The following is a 24,089-nucleotide window of genomic DNA, read 5'->3' as shown; positions in this document are numbered from 1 at the left end:
TATACAATTTAGCACACAGCCATGCAATCTCCATAGACAAACATTGGCAGTAGAATGGCCATCCCAGTAGAATGGCCATACACACACACACACAGATTAATGGACTGCTGAATGTATATATATATTTTCTCTTGCTTTGTTTGCTCTTTTCAGTAATATGTCTATCCCTGATAAGCTACCTGGGAAAGGGCTGAAAATAGCCCATGTTAATGTATGTAGACTTAGAAATAATGTTCATGAAATCAATAACTTACTAACATCAGATAACATTAATATATTAGCCATTTCTGAGACTCACTTAGATATTAACTTGATGATTCAGCAGTAGCAATACAAGGATATAACATCTATAGAAGAGACAGAAAAGCTTATGGGGGAGGTGTTGCTGTATATATTCAGAGCCATATCCCTGTAATGCTTAGAGAAGATCTTATGTCAAGTGTTATTGAAGTGTTGTGGTTGCAGGTTCACTTGGCACATCCAAGGCCTTTTATTTTGGGGTGCTGCTATGGGCAACACCAAGTGCTAACAGTCAGTATCTAAATAATATGTGTGAAATGCTTCATAGTGTACAGTGCCTTGCAAAAGTATTCATCCCCTTTGTGTTTTTCCTATTTTGTTGCTTTACAACCTGTAATTTAAATGGATTTTTATTTGGATTTCATGTAATGGACATACACAAAATAGTCCAATTTAGTGAAGTGAAATAAAAAAAAAACATGGAAAAGTGTTGCGTGCATATATATTCAAGCCTCATGAGTTGATCATTTGAATCAGCTGTGTAGTGCTAGGGCAAAAACAAAATTGTGCAGCCCTTTGGGTCTCCAGGAGCAGGTTTGAGAACCAGTGATCTAGACCAATTTAGACAAGCCTGAAGCCTAAAAAAGAACATTGTCTCCACTATGTGCATGTCGAAACCCATGAGGTCATGGATAAAACAGGGCACTCGAGGGGTAGTGTGTACAAGTGTCAACGAGTGGAACAAATCAGTCATATAGAGATGAATGTGACAGACAGCATATAGATGAATGTGTACACAAACTATCGGTAAGTGAAACATGACAGGTATGATAACCGGAACAACCACATTAATCCTTCTTCCTCATCATGTTATATTGACAGATACTCAGGTGTAAGCAGCTAGGTGGTTCTGCCTTGTTTGTTATTCGTCCTAGGAAATCCCCCTTTCTCTCCCACTGGTTTTACTGTATCTCCCTCCCTTCTCTACGTCTCTTATACAGTATTTCCGTGATGAAGCTGAAAAGGGGATTCCACTCTAGCTATACCGGTATGTCAGCATGCTTGACTTCTCTTACTCTACATAATCTACCCTGGTTGGTCCCCACTCATAGGGTTACTGTAATAACCCAGTTAGCACATTCCTTGGATGTTGTGGGAACGTACATTTTTTTGTTTTGTAAGGTACTGGGTGTCGTGAGGGTGAAGTCAGGCGCAGGAAAACAGAGAGTTCAATATAGTGCTCTTTTAATGCACACACGGTGAACCACTAAACACTGGGTGCTCAAACAAAATGCCCCAGACACGGGGAACGAAAACAGTCCAGCACTATACACAAACATGTTCGTCTGTATCAAACACCAGGGTTACAATAATCAATCCCGCACAAAGAAACAGGCGGGCCGGCTGACTAATAAAGCCCAACTAATTACAACAAACCCAAAACAGGTGTAATCAATAAACACATAAGGAGGGGAGAAAAGAATCAGTGGCAGCTAGTAGGCTGGCGACGATGACCCCCGAGCGCCCCCCGAATGGGAAGGGGAGCCACCTTCGGTCGGAGTCGTGACAGGTTTCCCATTAGTTGAAGCCAGAATTTTCCTGAATGGTAAAACGGAATGTTTTTTAAACATTCTGAGAATGGAAGTGAAAATTTCGCATGTTCTGGGAATGTAACTGCTTTGGTTGTCGGGATGTTCTCTGAACGTTTTACTATGGTTCACAGAAAGTTTTCCTGGAAGGATTTATTAATTGAATTTCTAAGTTATTTGGAGGTTTTTGAACAACTTCCTTAGGGACAGATCTAAATTTACTGGCGACCCTTGTTTATAAAATTCAATATCGACTTTGCTACTTCAGTATGTGTTTGTGGCACAGCCGGAGCCTGTAGCAAGAAGATTGAGGGTTCACCAACCGCCACAGACGAGCTCACTCTCACTGCCTGTTTCATTACTTCATGACCAGCTAGGGGAAATCATATTTTCAACATTTTGATGCCATATTTATAATTATATTAAATATATGCAACACTAGTCTAGTGGTTAGGATTCGGCGCTCCCACCGCCGTGGCTCGGGTTCGAACTGCTCTTAGGGCTCCTGAGTGGCGCAACGGTCTAAGGCACTGTATTTCAGTGCAAGAGGTGCTACAGTCCTTGGTTTGAATCCAAGCTGAATCACATCCGGCCGTGATTGGGTGGCACACAATTGGCCCAGCGTCATCTGGGTTTGTCTGGGGTAGGCCGTCATTGTAAATATGATGTGGTGTTGAAGTCGTCATGTTTTGTTTATTGGTTGTGGTGTAAAATTAAAATAATAAATATAAAAAACATTTTTCACCAACAGGTTTTTGCACCAAACAACCAATAAACAAAACATACCGACTTCAACACCACAATAAATAGACTACAGGGCCTTGTAAAAGTATTCATCCCACTTGGCGTTTTTCCTATTTTGTTGAATTACAACCTGTAATTTAAATCGATTTTTATTTGGATTTCATGTAATGGATATACACAAAACAGTCCAACTTAGTGAAGTGAAATGGAAAAAATTACTTGAATATGTATTCACCCCCTTTGCTATGAAGCCCGTAAATAAGATCTGAATAGTTCTACACGTTCAAGTTCTGTTTTTTGGTCTTATTTCTTGTTTGTTTCACAATAGAAAATATTTTGTATCTACAAAGTGGTTTGGCATGTTGTGTAAATCAGATGACACAAACCACCCAAAAATCTTCAAATTAATTCCAGGTTGTAAGGCAACAAAATAGGAAAAATGCCACTGTAACCAGTGCCTGTAATCTGGTTCAGGTTATTAATCAATATCAGGATGTTTACAAACACTACAGGAACAAGATCATCCATATGTATCGATCACATTTTTACTAATACTGTAGAACTTTGTTCTAAAGCTGAATCTGTACCCATTGAATGCAGTGATCACAATATAGTGGCTATATTCAAGAAAGCCAAAGTTCCAACAGCTGGGCATAAAAGTGTATAAGAGATCATACAAAAGATTTTGCTCTGACTCTTATGTAGAGGATGTTAAAAAATAGTTGTTTGTCTGATGTGATTAATGAGGAGCATCCAGATGCTGCACTTGATTAATTTATCAAATTGCTTCTTCCAATTATTGATAAACATGCACCCTTTAAAGAAACTGACTGTTAGAATTGTTAAGGCTCCATGGATTGATGTGAGGAATTGAAAAACTGTATGGTTGAAAGAGATGGGGCAGAAGGAGTGGCTAATATGTGGCTGCAAATTTGTCTGGCTTACTTACTGCAAATTTGAAATTATGTGACTAAACTTAACAAAAAGAAGAAGAAACTGTATTATGATTCCAAGATCAATGATATAAAGAATGATGGAAAAAAAACTTGAGTACTTTAAATTAAATTATGGGCAGAAAGACAAATTCAACTCCATCTGTCATCGACATGGCTTATTCATCACAAAACCATTTGATTTAGCCAATTATTTGAATGATTATTTAATAATTGGCAAAGTGGGAAAACTTAGGCAGGAAAATGCCAACAACGAACAGTGAGTAATTGTATTCATGCATAAAAACAACTAACAATGAAAGAAAAGCATTGCAAATTTGAATTTTGTAAAGTTAAGTGTGGGAGAAATGGAAAAATTCTTGTTATCGATCAATAATGACAAACCTCCTGGGATTGACCACTTAGATGGAAAGCTTCTGAGGATGGTAGCTGACTCTATAGCCACTCCTTTCTATCAAATGTTTAATCTGAACCCAGAGGAAAGTCTTTGTCCTCAGACCTGGAAGTAAGCCAAAGTAATTCTGCTACCCAAGAGTGGTAAAGCGGGCATTACTGGTTCTAATAGCAGACCTTTAAGCTTGCTGCCAGCTCTTAGCAAACTGTTGGAAAAATTGTGTTTGACCAAATACAATGCTATATCTCTGAAAACAAATTTACAACAGGCTTTCAGCATGCTTTAGAGAAGAGCACTCAACATGTACTGCACTGACACAAATGATTGATTGAAAGAAATTGATAATAAGCAGATTGTGGGAGCTGTACTGTTAGATGTCAATACAGCCTTTGATATTATTGACCATAACCTGTTGTTGAAATAAAGTACACTACCGTTCAAAAGTTTTGGGTCACTTAGAAATGTCCTTGTTTAAAAAATGTCCATTAAAATAACATCAAATTGATCAGAAATACAGTGTAGACATTATTAATGTTATAAATTACTATTTTTATGGAATATTTACATAGGCTACAGAGTCCCATTATCACCAACCATCACTCCTGTGTTCCATTGGCATGTTGTGCTAGCTATTCCAAGTTTATCATTTAAAAAGTCCAATTGATAAATAAAAACATTTTGCAATTATGTTAGCACAGCTGAAAACTGTTGTGCTGATTAAACTGGCCTTTAGACTAGTTGAGTATCTGGAGCATCAGCATTTGTGGGTTCGATTACAGGCAAAAGGGTTATCTAATGATCAATTAGCCTTTTAAAGTGATAAACTTGGATTAGCTAACACAACATGCCATTGGAACACAGGAGGGATGGTTGCTGATTATGGGCCTCTGTACACCTATGTAGATATTCCATTACACATAAGCCAGTTCTAGCTACAATAGTTATTTACAACATTAACAATGTCTCCACTGTATTTCTGATCAATTTAATGTTATTTTAATGGACAAAAAATTTTGATTTTCTTTCAAAAACAAGGACATTTCTAAGTGACCCCAAACTTTTGAACGGAGTGTATGTGTTATGGATTTTCAACCTCTGCCATTTCATGGATTCAGAGCTATCTATCTAATAGAACTCAACGGGTTTTCTTTAATGGAAGTTTCTCTAAAGTCAAACATAAAGTATGGTGTACCGCAGGGCAACTCTCTAGGCCCACTACTCTTTTCTATTTTTTTACCAATGACCTGCCACTGGCATTAAATATAGCATGTGTGTCCATCCATTTATGCTGATGATTCAACCGTATTCACATTAGCAGCCACAGCTAATGAAGTCACTGAATGGGTGGCCAGTAATAAACTGGTCCTGAACATCTCTAAAACTAAGAGCATTGTATTTGGTACAAGTTCTCGACCTCAGCTGAATCCGGTAATGAATGGTGTGGCTGTTGAACAAGTTGAGGAGACTAAATGACTTGGCGTTACCTTAGATTGTAAACTGTCATGTTCAAAACATATAAACTCAGCAAAAAAAGAAACGTCCCTTTTTCAGGACCCTGTCTTTCAAAGATAATTAGTAAAAATCCAAATAACTTCACAGATCTTCATTGTAAAGGGTATTAAACACTGTTTCCCATGCTTGTTCAATGAACCATAAACAATTAATGAACATGCACCTGTGGAACGGTTGTTAACACACTATATATATATATATATATATATATATATATATATATATATATATATATATATATAAAATACTGTACGCTTTCTGCTGCTTTTGCAACAGCTACTGGGGATATGAATAAAATACCAAAGGCCTCCAGGGGGTCCAGGCCTCTGTCAAGGTAGAATTCCGTAAGCTGCTCCAGGCACAAGCCAGAGAGCTGAAGTACTGGTAAAACCTTAGAAAAACCTGTACATTATTGCTGCAGAAATGTAATTATTCTGCAGAAAGTGACAGGTCAACGTTGCTTTATTTCATGATATGAGTCTAAATGACATAAGTAACTATTCAAAAGGTACAGTTTTGATTTAAATGTATACTTGCCCTTGTCTGATTCATTAAATACCAGTAAGTAGTAATTGTGCTACATCGTTGCCCATTTCTGATTCAAAGTATGTGGACACCGTCTCGTTGAACATCTTATTCCAAAATCATGGGCATTCATATGGAGTTGGTCCCCCTTTTGCTGCTATAACAACCTCCACTCTTCTGGGATGGCTTTCCACTAGATGTTGGAACATTGATGCGGGGACTTGGTTCCATTCAGCCACAATTAGTGAGGTTGGTCACTGATGATGGTCGATTAGGCCTGACTCGCAGTTGGTGTTCCAATTCATCACAAATATGTTCAATGGGGTTGAGGTCAGGGCTCTGCAGGCCAGTCAAGTTCATCCACACCGATCTTGACAAACCATTTCTGTATGGACCTCGCTTTGTTTATGGGGGCATTACGGAGCTGTGAGAACGGCACCTCAGTACCTCAGGCTCTGATCAGGCCCTACACCCAAACAAGGGCACTGCGTTCATCCACCTCTGGCCTGCTCGCCTCCCTACCACTGAGGAAGTACAGTTCCCGCAGCCCAGTCAAAACTGTTCGCTGCTCTGGCCCCCAATGGTGGAACAAACTCCCTCACGGGACAGCGGAGTCAATCACCACCTTCCGGAGACACCTGAAACCCCACCTCTTTCAGGAATACCTAAGGATAAAAAAATCCTTCTCACCCCCCCTTAAAAGATTTAGATGCACTATTGTAAAGTGGCTGTTCCACTGGATGTCTTAAGGTGAACGCACCAATTTGTAAGTCGCTCTGGATAAGAGCGTCTGCTAAATGACTTAAATGTAAATGTAAATGCAAATACAAAAAGTTCATCAAATTTCTGCCCTGCTAGAGCTGCCCAGGTCAATTGTAAGTGGAAACGTCTAGGAGCAACAACGGCTTAGCCATGAAGTGGCAGGCCACACAAGCTCACAGAACAGAACTGGTGAGTGCATAAGCACGTAGCGTGTAAAAATGGTCCGTCCTCAGTTGCAACACTCACTACCGAGTTCCAAACTGCCTCTGGAAGCAATGTCAGCACAATAACTATTTGTCGGGAGCTTCAGGAAATGGGTTTCCATGGCTGAGCAGCAGCATTCAAACCTAAGATCACCATGCGCAATGCCAAGCTTCGGCTGGAGTGGTGTAAAGCTCGCCGCCATTGGACTCTGTAGCAGTGGAAATGCGTTCTCTGGAGGGATGGTTCATGTTTCATGATCTAGCAGTCTGACGGAAGAATCTGGGTTTGGAGGATGCCAGGAGAACGCTACCTGCCCGAATGTATAGTGCCACTGTAAAGTTTGGTGGAGGAGGAATAATGGTCTGGGGCTGTTTCATGGTTCAGGCTAGGCCCCTTAGTTCCAGTGAAGGGAAATCTTAACTCTACAGCATATTTATGACATTCTAGCCGATTCTGTGCTTCCAACTTTTAGGCAAATTTGACAAAAGCTGGGATCCCATCTAGACATGACCCCAATGCCTGTAGGTATCGGAGTAGACATTTGAATCTGACTAAATGAGTACAATGATTATTTTAATATTCTATTTTTTTTTTGGGGGGGGGGTAATGTGTTTTTCTTTCACCCTTTCCGTATTTCTTGCGTTAAAGTTCCCCAGTTTTCACCCCACACAGTAGGTGGCAGCATGCACCTCTTAACATATGTTTGCAGACCTCCATAATACCCTGGAAGAAGAAGATGAAGAGTCGCACGTGGAGACGAATGGATGGTTTTCAGTCAGTCGTCCTGATGAGCCCCTTAGTTCCCAGCTAACTACTGTAGCTAGTTTAAGCTGGCTAGCCAGCAACAACAGCAGCATGGCGCTAGTTTTAAAAGAAAGTGATGTTTATTTTGATGGGAGAGGGAGAAATAACTTGTAGTATTGGTCACCATCTGGATGTCACCATGACATGCCGAATGACCAGCGCAATGGTGTTGTATGGAGGTGCTGCCAACATGAGTTGATTCCAATGATTTATATATACACTAGAGGATTAATAAGGGGTGCTGTGTTGAAGCCACATTGCCTCAATCTTGGCACTCCCCCATCAATCAATCAAATGTATTTATAAAGCCCTTTTTACGTCAGCTGATGTCACAAAGTGCTATACAGAAACCCAACCTAAAATACCCAACAGCAAGCAATGCAGATGTAGAAGCACGGTGGCTAGGAAAAACTCCCTAGGAAGGCAGGAACCTAGGAAGAAACCAGGCTATGAGGGGTGGCCAGTCCTCTTCTGGCTGTGTCGGGTTGAGATTATAACAGTACATGGCCAAGATGTTCAAACATTCATAGATGACCAGCATGGTCAAATAATATTTGTAAAAATTATTTCGGAAGATATAGAAATGTATTTGTTAATGTCTACATCCGTTTTTGCCACATTATTCTATTACAGTGCCTTAATGCATAATTTTAAATTATATTATGTGTAGTAAACATACAAATAAAATGAACAAATGTATAAAAACATTCTTTAAAGTATGATTTTTAGAGATGATTAATATTACTGTCCCCACTACAACAACAAAGTACTTAAATACACAATTTGGCAGCCTGCATTATTTCTACCTCATTCCCCAATTCATGTTGTTACTCCTATGACCAGGGAAAGTGAAAAATTCCTCGATATTAAAAAAAGAGACAAGCTGCTAAAAATAACAAAGCAAGCTTATTGGAACACTTTGCTTTAGTCATTCAGTGCAGCTACAGTGCTGGTTGTAAGTGTGAGTGAAAGTATGGAGGATGTTCAACACTAATCCATAAAATGCACAAAGTGTTGACAGTGCTGAAGAAAAACAGCAGCCCTTTGTTGTACCCTATTCGTTGAGTCTCTAGTTATGGTTTTATACATTTTTAAATTTCAGTCTCAACTGGCAGCTTCATTAAAATAGTACCCGCCAAACACCAGTCTCAACATCAACAGTGAAGAGGTGACTCCGGGATGCTGGCTTTCAAGGCAGAGTTGCAAAGAAAGCGCCTTATCTCAGACAGGCCATTAAAATAAAAGATTAAGATGGGCAAAAGAACACAGACACTGGACAGAGGAACTCTCCTCATCTAGTGTTGAGGTTGAGAGCTTCAGAGTTTCTAACTAATCTGCTTGACACATTAATGTTACTTCCCTTACAGATCACAAAAATCAGCTAATTTCCTCTCCATTCATAAGCAAATCCATTTGATTCATACACTGGCTTGTCTGGCTGTCATGTTTATATCTTAACCTGTCCTTCCCTCATCTACACCGAATAATATAATTTCTGTAGTCCTCTAGTATGATACATTTTTTTCTATCTTGCATAGCTCACTAGCACACCCTTGTGGTTGAATATATATGTGTCTATTGTAGATCCTAGGACACAACAATAAGTAATGTGGAACTAATAAACACCATCAAGGGATACCTTACAATTAACTCCTTGTGAAACAGCTGTGAAAACCAACCTGGCAATATTAAAGATTTTAATACATAAACATTGATATTCTTTTGGTACAGTTGTGGCACTAATATTTTTCACAGATTTTTTGTACACTCATGGCAATCAAAAACTAAAATACAGAATTCTGGTGTGTGGAATATAAAGGAGGTGGTTGCTGTGTGGGTGGGAGGTTCTGCATGTCACTTGTTCTCGACAGGCAGCCAGTCTCAGAAGGGGGACTTGAAGAGGGAGACTGCAAAGTCCAGTCACTGCTGCGCTCTCTTTGTTCGGAGTGTTTGCAGTGCAAGTGTTTTTAGTTAGTTAAATCGGTGTTTCGCACATATGTGCCCAGCATGATAGAGCACAAAAAAATTCTTAGCAGATAATGACAACAACAGTAGCTGTAGCAGATGTAATGAAAAGTTGGAGAGTGGTTGGTAATTGAGGACATCAGGCTGGTACCCTTCTGACTCAGAGAACCAGACTGATCTGAACTCACTGGCTCTGGTGGATGGGATACCTCCTGGGGTGCTCGGACAGTCGATGGTCCCAAAGTCTATTGGAAAGGTCAATTGAAGAGGTACATTCAGCATAACTACAATTTCTTGCTTTCTCAAATGTCAACCAAAGCTTAACATACTTTGTCTAATGGGCTTCACTGAAGTGCAGGGCATCAGGGCTTTCGGTGGTCGACCGTCCAACTGGAGAAGGTTGTTAGCTTCCACCGAGGTAACCCTAGGAAGACAAAGAGAAAAATATCATTGATAGGGAAACTAAAATTGGTTTCAGGTTGTTTTGTGTGCAAATGAAAATAATTATCTGAGATGTTTTATATTCAACTTAACGGATGGTGACTCAAGCTAGGAGCGAAAAAGCAGCGAGGTTCCCCCAAGTCTTGCCTTCCTGGAAGGAAATGCTGTAGGAACGCTCAACCGGTGTCGCTCATTCAGCCGACAGAAACTTTCAACCGGTTTTCCCCATTAAGCAGCGGGTCGGTGTCAGAGGCTGAGTCTTCTCTGGTCTCTACTCCTCCCGTTACGGGGTCTGAGACGCCGAAGCTTCCCACCATTAGCTCTGACAAATTGAAAACTCTAGTCATTGGCGACTCAATTACCCGCAGTATTAGACTTAAAGCGAATCATCCAGCGATCATACACTGTTTACCCGGGGGCAGGGCTACCGACGTTAAGGCTAATCTGAAGATGGTGCTGGCTAAAGCTAAAACTGGCGAGTGTAGAGAGTATAGAGATATTGTTATCCACGTCGGCACCAACGATGTTAGGATGAAACAGTCAGAGATCACCAAGCGCAACATAGCTTCTGCGTGCATATCAGCTAGAAAGATGTGTCGGCATCGAGTAATTGTCTCTGGCCCCCTCCCAGTTAGGGGGAGTGATGAGCTCTACAGCAGAGTCTCACAACTCAATCGCTGGTTGAAAACTGTTTTCTGCCCCTCCCAAAAGATAGAATTTGTAGATAATTAGCCCTCTTTCTGGGACTCACCCACAAACAGGACCAAGCCTGACCTGCTGAGGAGTGACGGACTCCATCCTAGCTGGAGGGGTGCTCTCATCTTATCTACCAACATAGACAGGGCTCTAACTCCTCTAGCTCCACAATGAAATAGGGTGCAGGCCAGGCAGCAGGCTGTTAGCCAGCCTGCCAGCATAGTAGAGTCTGCCACTAGCACAGTCAGTGTAGTCAGCTCAGCTATCACCATTGAGGCAGTGTCTGTGCCTCGACCTAGGTTGGGCAAAACTAAACATGGCGGTGTTCGCCTTAGCAATCTCACTAGGATAAAGACCACCTCCATTCCTGTCATTACTGAAAGAGATCATGATACCTCACATCTCAAAATAGGGCTACTTAATGTTAGATCCCTTACTTCAAAGGCAATTCTAGTCAATGAACTAATCACTGATCATAATCTTGATGTGATTGGCCTGACTGAAACATGGCTTAAGCCTGATGAATTTACTGTTTTAAATGAGGCCTCACCTCCTGGCTACACTAGTGACCATATCCCCCGTGCATCCCGCAAAGGCGGAGGTGTTGCTAACATTTACGATAGCAAATTTCAATTTACAAAAAAAAAAATGACGTTTTCGTCTTTTGAGCTTCTAGTCATGAAATCTATGCAGCCTACTCAATCACTTTTTATAGCTACTGTTTACAGGCCTCCTGGGCCATATACAGCGTTTCTCACTGAGTTCCCTGAATTCAAATCGGACCTTGTAGTCATAGCAGATAATATTCTAATCTTTGGTGACTTTAATATTCACATGGAAAAGTCCACAGACCCACTCCAAAAGGCTTTCGGAGCCATCATCGACTCAGTGGGTTTTGTCCAACATGTCTCTGGACCCACTCACTGTCACAGTCATACGCTGGACCTAGTTTTGTCCCATGGAATAAATGTTGTGGATCTTAATGTTTTTCCTCATAATCCTGGATTATCGGACCACCATTTTATTACGTTTGCAATTGCAACAAATAATCTGCTCAGACCCCAACCAAGGAACATCAAAAGTCGTGCTATAAATTCACAGACAACACAAAGATTCCTTGATGCCCTTCCAGACTCCCTCTGCCTACCCAAGGACGCCAGAGGACAAAAATCAGTTAACCACCTAACTGAGGATCTCAATTTAACCTTGCGCAATACCCTAGATGCAGTTGCACCCCTAAAAACTAAAAAAAATTCTCATAAGAAACTAGCTCCCTGGTACACAGAAAATACCCGAGCTCTGAAGCAAGCTTCCAGAAAATTGGAACGGAAATGGCGCCACACCAAACTGGAAGTCTTCCGACTAGCTTGGAAGGACGGTACCGTGCAGTACCGAAGAGCCCTTACTGCTGCTCGATCATCCTATTTTTCTAACTTAATTGAGGAAAATAAGAACAATCCTAAATTCCTTTTTGATACTGTCGCAAAGCTAACTAAAAAGCAGCATTCCCCAAGAGAGGATTACTTTCACTTTAGCAGTGATAAATTCATGAACTTCTTTGAGGAAAAGATTATGATTATTAGAAAGCAAATTACGGACTCTTCTTTAAACCTGCGTATTCCTCCAAACCTCAGTTGTCCTGAGTCTGCACAACTCTGCCAGGACCTAGGATCAAGAGAGACGCTCAAGTGTTTTAGTACTATATCTCTTGACACAATGATGAAAATAATCATGGCCTCTAAACCTTCATGCTGCATACTGGACCCTATTCCAACTAAACTACTGAAAGAGCTGCTTCCTGTGCTTGGCCCTCCTATGTTGAACATAATAAACGGCTCTCTATCCACTGGATGTGTACCAAACTCACTAAAAGTGGCAGTAATAAAGCCTCTCTTGAAAAAGCCAAACCTTGACCCAGAAAATATAAAAAAACAAATCGGCCTATATCGAATCTTCCATTCCTCTCAAATTTTAGAGAAGGCTGTTGCACAGCAACTCACTGCCTTCCTGAAGACAAACAATGTATACGAAATGCTTCAGTCTGGTTTTAGACCCCATCATAGCACTGAGACGGCACTTGTGAAGGTGGTAAATTACATTTTAATGGCATCGGACCGAGGCTCTGCATCCGTCCTCGTGCTCCTAGACCTTAGTGCTGCTTTTGATACCATCGATCACCACATTCTTTTGGAGAGATTGGAAACCCAAATTGGTCTACACGGACATGTTCTGGCCTGGTTTAGATCAGGAAAGATATCAGTTTGTCTCTGTGAATGGTTCGTCCTCTGACAAATCAACTGTAAATTTCGGTGTTCCTCAAGGTTCCGTTTTAGGACCACTATTGTTTTCACTATATATTTTACCTCTTGGGGATGTTATTCGAAAACATAATGTAAACTTTCACTGCTATGCGGATGACACACAGCTGTACATTTCAATGAAACATGGTGAAGCCCCAAAATTGCCCTCGCTAGAAGCATGTGTTTCAGACATAAGGAAGTGGATGGCTGCAAACTTTCTACTATTAAACTCGGACAAAACAGAGATGCTTGTTCTAGGTCCCAAGAAACAAAGAGATCTTCTGTTGAATCTGACAATTAATCTTAATGGTTGTACAGTCGTCTCAAATAAAACTGTGAATGACCTCGGCGTTACTCTGGACCCTGAGCTCTCTTTTGAAGAACATATCAAGACCATTTTGAGGACAGCTTTTTTCCATCTACGTAACATTGCAAAAATCAGAAACTTTCTGTCCAAAAATGATGCAGAAAAATTAATCCATGCTTTTGTCACTTCTAGGTTAGACTACTGCAATGCTCTATTTTCCGGCTACCCGGATAAAGCACTAAATAAACTTCAGTTAGTGCTAAATACGGCTGCTAGAATCCTGACTCTAGAATCCTGACTAGAACCAAAAAATGTGATCATATTACTCCAGTGCTAGCCTCTCTACACTGGCTTCCTGTCAAAGCAAGGGCTGATTTCAAGGTTTTACTGCTAACCTACAAAGCATTACATGGGCTTGCTCCTACCTATCTCTCTGATTTGGTCCTGCCGTACATACCTACACGTACGCTACGGTCACAAGACACAGGCCTCCTAATTGTCCCTAGAATTTCTAAGCAAACAGCTGGAGGCAGGGCTTTCTCCTATAGAGCTCCATTTTTTATGGAACGGTCTGCCTACCCATGTCAGAGACGCAAACTCGGTCTCAACCTTTAAGTCTTTACTGAAGACTCATCTCTTCAGTGGGTCATATGATTGAGTGTAGTCTGGCCCAGGAGTGGGAAGGTGAACGGAAAGGCTCTGGAGCAACGAACCGCCCTTGCTGTCTCTGCCTGGCCGGTTCCCCTCTTTCCACTGGGATTCTCTGCCTCTAACCCTATTACAGGGGCTGAGTCACTGGCTTACTGGGGCTCTCTCATGCCGTCCCTGGAGGGGGTGCGTCACCTGAGTGGGTTGATTCACTGTTGTGGTCATCCTGTCTGGGTTGGCGCCCCCCTTGGGTTGTGCCGTGGCGGAGATCTTTGTGGGCTATACTCAGCCTTGTCTCAGGATGGTAAGTTGGTGGTTGAAGATATCCCTCTAGTGGTGTGGGGGCTGTGCTTTGGCAAAGTGGGTGGGGTTATATCCTTCCTGTTTGGCCCTGTCCGGGGGTGTCCTCGGATGGGGCCACAGTGTCTCCTGACCCCTCCTGTCTCAGCCTCCAGTATTTATGCTGCAGTAATTTATGTGTCGGGGGGCTGGGGTCAGTTTGTTATATCTGGAGTACTTCTCCTGTCCTATTCGGTGTCCTGTGTGAATCTAAGTGTGCGTTCTCTAATTCTCTCCTTCTCTCTTTCTTTCTCTCTCGGAGGACCTGAGCCCTAGGACCATGCCCCAGGACTACCTGACATGATGACTCCTTGCTGTCCCCAGTCCACCTGGCCATGCTGCTGCTCCAGTTTCAACTGTTCTGCCTTATTATTATTCGACCATGCTGGTCATTTATGAACATTTGAACATCTTGGCCATGTTCTGTTATAATCTCCACCCGGCACAGCCAGAAGAGGACTGGCCACCCCACATAGCCTGGTTCCTCTCTAGGTTTCTTCCTAGGTTTTGGCCTTTCTAGGGAGTTTTTCCTAGCCACCGTGCTTCTACACCTGCATTGCTTGCTGTTTGGGGTTTTAGGCTGGGTTTCTGTACAGCACTTTGAGATATCAGCTGATGTACGAAGGGCTATATAAATACATTTGATTTGATTTCCTTTCGTCCTTCTTCCAAACCCAAGTAATTTGCCCAGATGTCGAAGTACTTGCCCTTCTTACTTCCCCTTCTTGATTCTCCCCCGGTAGCTATCCTTCTGTTTCTCCTGCACCTTGTCGATGTTCAGTCTCACATTGATTGACAACAGGACTAAATGCAAATTATATTTCATATTACAAATACATTTCTTACATATCTCTTGGAGAAGACCGGAAAATAAATGATCAGCAGACAATTATTTTTACCTCGTCAAAAACCTCCACATCCTTCTCAGTTTGTGCAAGAAGGTGGTTCCCGAAGGTATTCTGACGAGGTACACAGTGATCTGAAAGTATGTTACACAAAAACAGCAATAGACAACACTAAGTCAATCACAAATTTGAAAGACTACAGTTTATGCAATAATTGTACAGTTGAAGTCGGAAGTTTACATACACCTTAGCCAAATACTCAGTTTGTCCTGACACTTAATCCTTATAAAGATTTCCCTTTCTTAGGTCAGTTGGGAGTCAGTTGGGTCAGTTTTAAGAATGTGAAATGTCAGAATAATCGTAGAGTGATTTATTTCAGCTTTTATATATCTTTCATCACATTCCTAGTGGGTCAGAAGTTGACATATACTAATTGAGTGTTCAGTAGCATTGTCGTTAAATTGCTTAACTTGGGTCAAACGTGTCGAGTAGCCTTCCACAATAAGTTGGATGAATTTTGGCCAATTCCTCCTAACAGCTGGTGTAACGGAGTCAGGTTTGTTGGCCTCCTTGCGCACACACGCCTTTTCAGTTCTGCCCACAAATGTTCTATATTACATTTACATTTAAGTCATTTAGCAGACGCTCTTATCCAGAGCGACTTACAAATTGGTGCGTTCACCTTAAGACATCCAGTGGAACAGCCACTTTACAATAGTGCATCTAAATCTTTTAAGGGGGGAGGGGGTGAGAAGGATTACTTTATCCTATCCTAGGTATTCCTGAAAGAGGTGGGGTTTCAGGTGTCTCCGGAAGGTGGTGATTGACTCCGCTGTCCTGGCGTCGTGAGGGAGTTTGTTCCACCATTGGGGGGCCAGAGCAGCGAACAGTTTTGACTGGGCTGCGCGGGAACTGTACTTCCTCAGTGGTAGGGAGGCGAGCAGGCCAGAGGTGGATGAACGCAGTGCCCTTGTTTGGGTGTAGGGCCTGATCAGAGCCTGGAGGTACTGAGGTGCCGTTCCCCTCACAGCTCCGTAGGCAAGCACCATGGTCTTGTAGCGGATGCGAGCTTCAACTGGAAGCCAGTGGAGAGAGCGGAGGAGCGGGGTGACGTGAGAGAACTTGAGAAGGTTGAACACCAGACGGGCTGCGGCGTTCTGGATGAGTTGTAGGGGTTTAATGGCACAGGCAGGGAGCCCAGCCAACAGTGAGTTGCAGTAATCCAGACGGGAGATGACGAGTGCCTGGATTAGGACCTGCGCTGCTTCCTGTGTGAGGCAGGGTCGTACTCTGCGGATGTTGTAGAGCATGAACCTACAAGAACGGGCCACCGCCTTGATGTTAGTTGAGAACGACAGGGTGTTGTCCAGGATCACACCAAGGTTCTTAGCGCTCTGGGAGGAGGACACAATGGAGTTGTCAACCGTGATGGCGAGATCATGGAACGGGCAGTCCTTCCCTGGGAGGAAGACCAGCTCCGTCTTGCCGAGGTTCAGCTTGAGGTGGTGATCCGTCATCCACACTGATATGTCTGCCAGACATGCAGAGATGCGATTCGCCACCTGGTCATCAGAAGGGGGAAAGGAGAAGATTAATTGTGTGTCGTCTGCATAGCAATGATAGGAGAGACCATGTGAGGTTATGACAGAGCCAAGTGACTTGGTGTATAGCGAGAATAGGAGAGGGCCTAGAACAGAGCCCTGGGGGACGCCAGTGGTGAGAGCGCGTGGTGAGGAGACAGATTCTCGCCACGCCACCTGGTAGGAGCGACCTGTCAGGTAGGACGCAATCCAAGCGTGGGCCGCGCCGGAGATGCCCAACTCGGAGAGGGTGGAGAGGAGGATCTGATGGTTCACAGTATCGAAGGCAGCCGATAGGTCTAGAAGGATGAGAGCAGAGGAGAGAGAGTTAGCTTTAGCAGTGCGGAGGGCCTCCGTGATACAGAGAAGAGCAGTCTTAGTTGAATGACTAGTCTTGAAACCTGACTGATTTGGATCAAGAAGGTCATTCTGAGAGAGATAGCGGGAGAGCTGGCCAAGGACGGCACGTTCAAGAGTTTGAGAGAAAAGAAAGAAGGGATACTGGTCTGTATATTATTGAGGTCAGGGATTTGTGATGGTCACTCCAATACCTTGACTTTGTTGTCCTTAAGCCATTTTGCCACAACTTTGAAAGTGTGCTTGGGGACATTGTCCATTTGGAAGACCCATTTGCGACCAAGCTTCAACTTCCTGATTAATGTCTTGAGATGTTGCTTCAAAATAACCACAATTTTCCTCCCTCATGATGCCATCTATTTTGTGAAGTGCACCAGTCCCTTTTTCAGCAAAGAACCCCCACAACATGATGCTGCCACCCCCGTGCTTCACGGTTGGGATGGTGTTCTTCGGCTTGCAAGCCTCCGCCCTTTTCCACCAAACATAACGATGGTCATTATGGCCAAGCAGTTCCATTTTTGTTTCATCAGACCAGACGACATTTCTCCAAAAGTACGATCTTTGTCACCATGTGCAATTGCAAACCGTAGTCTGGCTTTTCTATGGGGGTTTTGGAGCGGTGGCTTCTTCCTTGCCGAGCGGCCTTTCAGGTTATGTCGATATAGGACTTGTTTTACTGTGACTATAGATACTTTTGTACCCGGTTCCTCCAGCATCTTCACAAGGTCCTTTCCTATTGTTTTGGGATAGATTTTCACACAAAAGTAAGTTCATCTCTAGGAGACAGAACGCGTCTCCTTCTTGAGTGGTATGACGGCTGCGTGGTCCCATGGTGTTTATACATATCGACGTGGTACCTTCAGGCATTTGGAAATTGCTCCCAAGGATGAACCAGACTTGTGGAGGTCTACAATTGTTTTTCTGAGGTCTTGGCTGATTTCTTTTGATTTTCCCATGATGTCAAGCAAAGAGGCAGAGTTTGAAGGTAGGCCTTGAAATACATCCACAGCTACACCTCCAATTGACTCAAATGATGTCAACTAGCCTCTCAGAAGCTTCTAAAGCCATGACATTCCTTCTGGAATTTTCCAAGCTGTTTAAAGGCACAGTCAATTTAGTGTATGTAAACTCACTGGAATTGTGATAGAGTGAATAAGTGAAATAATCTGTCTGTAAACAATTGTTGGAAAAATGACTTGTGTCATGCACAAAGTAGATGTCCTAACCGACTTGCCAAAACTATAGTTTGTTGACAAGAATTTTGTGGAGTGGTTAAAAAACTAGTTTTAGTGACTCCAACTTAAGTGCATGTAAACTTCAAATTGTACATATCTTTAAAAAAATATATATTTATTTTATTACTCTACAAATAGAGTCCCCAAATTTGAGCAAACAACACTTAGGCCTGCCTTTCCAGCTTATGCATAATATATATATATATATTTTTATGGACAGTCTATTTTACCATAGTTTTATTTGGTTTGTTTTTAGCTCGTCCTTCCTCTACCTTCCACAACCTCTCCCATATACAGTTGAAGTCTGAAGTTTGCATTCCTTAAGTGTAAATTATTTCAATTTATATTCAGCTGTGCCTTGCAAGTGCTACACCAACTGATCCAGGGCCTAAAATTAACACTTGCCACCCCCAAATGCGGGTAGATTTTGGAATTGGCAGGTAAAATCTCAATTTCACTCACCACGTTGGCAGGTCATCAGGGTTCCACTGTGCAAGTATTTCACTCATATTTGTGAATGGCCCCTGTGTTCTACCTCAAAAAGGTACTGGAAAAGGGTAGTGCTACTGTACCAGTTGCCCACAAATACAGTGTAACCCTTTGAGGTAAGGCTGCAGCATGGAGATCACTGATCCAGATATGCCGAGACCCTCAAAATGCCTTATATCTGTGGTGGGGCCGGTGTAGATGATCAGGTCCTGTACATATCCTGTCAGACGGTCACATAGAACAAATACATGGACTTCAAATCTGTGGTGCTTTGATGGGCTGTATTGGCGGAATGCAAGCGTTCCCTTCCAAGCTATGAGAGACACCTCAATGAACAAGTACTTGTGAGGCACAAACACTTCCAAATTCCCCGGTCAAGCTGCCTAGGACATTCCTAATTTTGTGAAGGGGATAGCGTTGTTCACTAAGTGGAGCGCTCTCAGCAAGACAGGGAATTGGTCCTGGGAGAAAATGGTTGGGAAAAAGGGGTCCTCATTAGTGATACGTTTCCTTTTAAGACCAGACTAACTCTATACTCAATGGCTATCGGTATCTTTCAAGAGTACATTTTTTTCTGTCAGGACTGACTTCGATTGTAACTATGGTTATTCAGGGTTGGTAACTCAGAACCCTCTTTCCAGAGGTTTATGCATCTTATGAACTTTTCCTGTATTTGCACACCATTTATTAATAAAACCCCCATCATAGTAATATTTCCTATGATATCCCCCCACAATACCTTCCCCCATTTCGACCCCACATGGACTAGAAAACATTCCACAAATTAAAATACACCCCCCTCCCACAAACCACTAAAAATGTTTCATCCAAATCTGGCAACCCTGTTTAGCTTTCGCGCAAAGGTAGGCTTGTATTTGAGGTGATAACATTTTATTTGCCTTGTCAAAAACTGCATGTGCTCAGGTTATTGTGTACTCTGTAACAAGCACATCAAAGATTTGTTACATGGTGAAAAGTGGCCAGACTAAATTGATCTTATTCGGGCAACAGGTGCAGCCATCTTTGACTTTGTTTATTTGCGTTTTTAGTGAATGGCGTTCTGGGATTAGGGAGTTCTCTTGTCAAACAAACATGGCTGCCATCACAAAGAATTTAGCTGTTAGTTTAGCTGACACATATCGCTTTTCTAAACAATTTTACATTTCTCCCTTTTGCTCACCAGAGATGTGGTACATTGCAAACAAGTGTAGCCGTTAGATTGCTAACTTAACCTGGTATTTAGATTGGCTGTGGATGTGTTCCGCGTGATACTTGGATGATGAAGTTTGCGTTGATCTTTTAAAATTAAAGGTGAAATTGTGGAATAAAGTTTAGACATTTTATTTTTCATCAGTACAAAACATTTAGATGCTTTTCAGACAACGCTGCAGGGACCACTCAACAATGATCACAAATAAGTGATCGTACGGGTCAAAAGGTTAATGACCGGGATACGCCCACACCATTCTGTTGTTGGGGTATGCCCAAAGCTTTCCAATACAAAAAAAGCTGCTTTTTAACATACTTAATAAAAAAATTGGGAAGGAAAACTATTTCACTCAATGTAATTCATTTTAAGTAATATTTCATAGAAATCTAGAAACACTGGAAAGCTACTTTAAAGGTTGACTTTGGGCAAAAACTCAAATATTGTCTTTAAACTGTAAAATTCATCAATGCTCCATCATACTAGGTGATTTAATGTAATAACAATTTTTTTTTATATATATATATATATATATATATATAAATTAATAAGATATTTGGCTACAGAAGTGCCGCTTTCTACAGCTTCCGTCCAAAAACAAATCCTGAAAAATGATGTCAACACATACTGGAGGAGTTACTGTTTAGCTACATTGGCTAGCTTAGCTAACAAATGTCAGTCGCATGACCAAATGACAACAATAAACCACGAAATGCAAAGCCCATTTCTGCTTGAAAATTGAGAAAGAGGAAGAGTTGGACCTTTTTTGTGCCCAAAGTCAACTGTATATGCAAATGTCCTACAATTCCACACATTTTGCCATTGCTTATGACATGTTCATATGCTATATCGGGTACCCCTGACCAAAAACTATTCTACATGGACATGTCCCACCCATCCCCCCTGGTAATTTTTCCTATGACAAAGAAATGTGTGCTCTAATAATCTATTCCAAGGCTGAACATGAGTTTCAAGTTTGGGGAAGTTTACAAGTTATCCTTCAACCTCTACCGATCTGCGTGCCAGTTATGATTTGTAAATGTGCATTTTTCATGGAAGAGTTTCATTTGAATAATGTTTTAGTTTCTCAAAATCATTGTCACATGGTTAATAATACTAATTGGAAATAAAATGATAAAATCTAAAAGTTAAAATTCCACTAATGCCAGAGCACCAGCCTCTGTCATATGTACACATTGATTCAGTTAGCCATTGGCGGCTAAAGAAATGAGCGCATGGAATGAAGAGAGCCTGTGCCAGGGGTCTCCAACCTGTTCTAGCATGAGAGCTACTTTTAAAAAATGAAACATGTCCTGAGCTAATTATTTTTCTAGCTTTCAAATAGGCATATTCTCCTCCTCTCCCCTGCAACTCTTCCCAAGGTCCTTAATGTACAAGAAAGTAGTACACTGTTCTGTCAATATACCTGGTAAAATAATGGTTAATAAAATCTGTTTTTTCCCCCAAAATCGGCTTTATTTTTCACTCTTAAAATTACAATTGTTCACAGAGAAACAAAATTTGATGTTCTGAGCCCATGTCAATACTTCAGACACATTTATTTAGGTCTAGAAGAAAACTAACACATTTAAAATTGAGTGCAAGTCCCCTTTTAATTGCGCATCTGGCCCTTTAATTGCGCCATCGAAGAATTTCTGCACAAACTGTCAGAAACGGTTTCAGGGAAGCGCATCTGCGTGCTCGTCGCCCACACCAGCGTCTTGACCTGACAACAGAGTGCCCCATGGTGGCGGTGGGGTTTTGGTATGGGCAGGCATAAACTACGGACAACAATTGCATTTTATCGACGGCAATTTGAATGCACAGAAATACTGTAACGAGATCATGAGGCCTATTTTTTAAGAGATATATATATATATACCCAGTCTTGTGAAATCCATAGATTATGGCCTAATTAATTAATTTCAATTGACTGAATTTCTTATTAACTATAAATCAGTCAAATCTTTGAAATGGTTGCGTTTATATTTTTGTTCAGTGTAGATACAAATGATATACTTCTGCCAGGTAAGCATACTTTGCAATTAACATTAAGTTGAGAATGTTTTGGGGAAAGTATTTTTTTAAACTCACAAGATGTTTATCACATCAACTGGCTACACATGGAGTGATTTACAAAAGTGCCCCCACACAGACAGACAGGGGCAATATTGCTGGAAATTGGCAGATATTGTGTTAGGCTTGGATTTTTAAGCCAATAGTGTCTAACCAGGAGTGGGATAATGTCAATGTTGATTAGATATTAGCTGGGCGCTTGCTGTGCCTAATAGGGCCTACTTGTGAGATTTTTTTATGACAGTTTGCGGTGAAACACGTGAAAATTGCATGTACTTTCAGAATTGTTTGGCGAACTACTCATAGGTGAGCTACGCGGTCGACCTGTTGGAAACCCCTGGCCAATGTAGAACCAGGCATATAACTTCCACTGTGAACTAAGTGAAAATACAGAAAGCTGACATATAAACGCATTCGTCGCGCTACTCCATCGGTCTGCCTCCTTTTCTATCTGTCTTGACTTGAGCTATGAAGTACATTGTAGCCTATCAAATCAATCAACTGGCTCCGGCCCAATGACTGTTTATATATATGAAGGTCCATCCCGAAGCTGTTGCCAGCGAACTTGCAACATTGTATCAACTAGCCTATTCCGGGCCCTCGGTTTCCTGCACCAGTGAGCTCCGGACAAACACAGCTGATTTTGCACAAAGGGAAATGTGTTCAGGTATTTTATGACATTACCCCTGGATATTGGTATCCTCAGAGCATTACATTTTGCTCTTTCACACCAAGGCCTGGTTATTATCAAGGGGGAGAGTGTTGGAAAGATTTTGCAAATACTATGTGGAACTATCGTCATTAAAAAAAGTAAGGACTTCATTGACTTACTGTGTGAGGCGAAGAAACAATTACTTAGAAGCGCAGCTTATTAGTGGTGCGGAGATAAGACAGTCAAATCAAACATCCCCAAATGGGCACTTTCCTAAATTCGCACGCAGCAGACCAGTTAGTCTACTTCTATAGGTGCTCAGGCGCAAGCGTTCCGTTAACATTAAGATGACAGAAAATACACTCATTGCTCACATGGAGCGCTCCAACCAAAATGCAATGAAACATTTGTAAATGAAGGTATGAAATAAACCAAAACTTGTTTCTCACAAGTGTAACAGGTTGTGAACTCTGCAAAAGTTTCCACTCTGAGAACGGCAAATGACTGTAGGACTAATTAATTTAAGTATTAACATAACTGAATGTAACGAAATGACGCGATTAACGGTACATTTACTACTGGTCACAGGTAATGGGGAATTGATCAAAATAAACAAAATGGCAAACCATTAACACAAAACAATGACTGCACAGCATTAATGTCTTGCTACATGTTTGTAAAAAAACAATTACTCCGATAAAAATTCACAAGTCCCGACATTGGCAGACAAATTTCAAATTCTCGCTGAAGTGTCTAGCCACTTCAGAATTTGAAATTTGTCTAGCTGTGAAGGGCTCATCAGGATGAATCATTAGTACACTGCAAATTGACCGCAAGAATCCCAAACATATATACTAAACCTTGATTACGTTGGGATAAAAAAATCACATGCCTCTATTTATGCGTGTGATTACTTGGTTACAGATTTTCTAAATTAAAATAATTTTGAGCTGATTTCCTGGTGATTTGTCTTCTCAAACAACTAACATTATATTTAAAAAGTGGGTTAACTGCCTTGTTCAGGGGCAGAACGACAGATTTTTACCTTGTCAGCTCCGGGTTTCGACGAAGCAACTTTTCAGGACGGCTAATCAGGAGGACTGACAATCGAATTTATTCGTCTCGACTGCCGCTGTGCGACATAAGTCATCAATTAGGGCACCATGTCAATATCAATTATTTATATACACACCTTTGGTCCGTATAGCCTCTCCCGGAAGTAAAA

At 41.6% G+C, this 24,089-nt stretch overlaps 1 long non-coding RNA gene across 2 annotated transcripts; it reads right to left on the bottom strand.

The window, feature by feature from the left end:
- Positions 1 to 9,261: 9,261 nt before the first annotated feature.
- On the bottom strand, positions 9,262 to 24,003 carry LOC115135337 (uncharacterized). Of its 2 annotated transcripts, none has more exons than XR_003864482.2 (4): positions 23,910 to 24,003; positions 15,323 to 15,402; positions 10,022 to 10,116; positions 9,262 to 9,937 (listed from the first exon to the last, which is right to left on the bottom strand). It is a non-coding gene; the product is annotated as an uncharacterized LOC115135337 (long non-coding RNA). The 2 variants fall into 2 exon arrangements; XR_010464863.1 differs by lacking the exon at positions 23,910 to 24,003 and adding an exon at positions 18,903 to 18,985.
- Between the last annotated feature and the right edge of the window lie 86 nt (positions 24,004 to 24,089).

The sequence above is a fragment of the Oncorhynchus nerka genome, linkage group LG10 (assembly GCF_034236695.1).
Source record: "Oncorhynchus nerka isolate Pitt River linkage group LG10, Oner_Uvic_2.0, whole genome shotgun sequence".
NCBI lineage: Eukaryota > Metazoa > Chordata > Actinopteri > Salmoniformes > Salmonidae > Oncorhynchus > Oncorhynchus nerka.
The sequence above is the reverse complement of the archived record's forward strand: the minus strand, read 5'-3'. Positions and strand labels throughout refer to the sequence as shown.